The sequence below is a fragment of the Pseudophryne corroboree genome, chromosome 7 (genome assembly GCF_028390025.1).
Source record: "Pseudophryne corroboree isolate aPseCor3 chromosome 7, aPseCor3.hap2, whole genome shotgun sequence".
NCBI classification, from domain to species: Eukaryota; Metazoa; Chordata; class Amphibia; order Anura; family Myobatrachidae; genus Pseudophryne; species Pseudophryne corroboree.
The window spans coordinates 45,411,924-45,412,851 of NC_086450.1; positions in this window are offsets into that span (position 1 = coordinate 45,411,924).

Sequence of the window (928 nt, forward strand, 5' to 3'; positions counted from 1 at the left end):
TAAATAACATCATAATCCGTCCATCGGATAAAGAAGGAGGCATAGTGCTGCAGGACACGGACATATACATAAAAAATATTGACATGCTGTTGTCAGACACATCCACCTACAGTAAATTACCAATTAACCCTACGGATAAGTACAAAACACAATTGGCTAGCATTCTAAAACACGCCCATAATACACAACAAATCAACAACAGGATATTTAAAGCATTAAGCACAGAACATCCCATCACTCCTGTAATATATACTGTACCAAAATTACATAAAGATATTTGTAATCCACCACCTCGCCCCATTATCTCAGCAAGAGGGTCATTGTTGCAACCAGTGTCCAAATTTTTGGATGGCCTTATTCAACCATTCATTTCAAAACAACCTACCTTTTTAAAAGACACCACACAACTTTTACTTAAATTACAGTCTTTACCTCAACTTCCCGAAAATACTATACTGTGTACATTAGATGTAAAAAAAAATGTATACACAGTGATCCCTCATAAAGGAGGGCTCAAAACTATGGAATTGTTTTTGTATAAACACAATTTTTCAGACATTCCCATTCCGTTATTTTTACAGCTGTTAAAAAGCACTTTGGTTAACAATTACTTTATACATAATGGTCAGTATTATGTTCAAACTAAGGGCTGTGCCATGGGGTCCAACGTGGCACCTTCTTTTGCCAATGTGTATATGTTTCAACAAGAACAAACTTTTTTCTTTTCGGATCCAGATGTTACACAATTCATTTTAATGTACACAAGATACATCGACGATCTTCTAATAGTGTGGACGGGTCCATTGCCAACTCTAACCTCATTGATCTCCAACATCAACAATATGGATAACCCTATAAAATTTACTCATCAAATCAGCACTTCCAGCATCAATTATCTAGATGTCACCATAAGTATCCATCAAGGTAA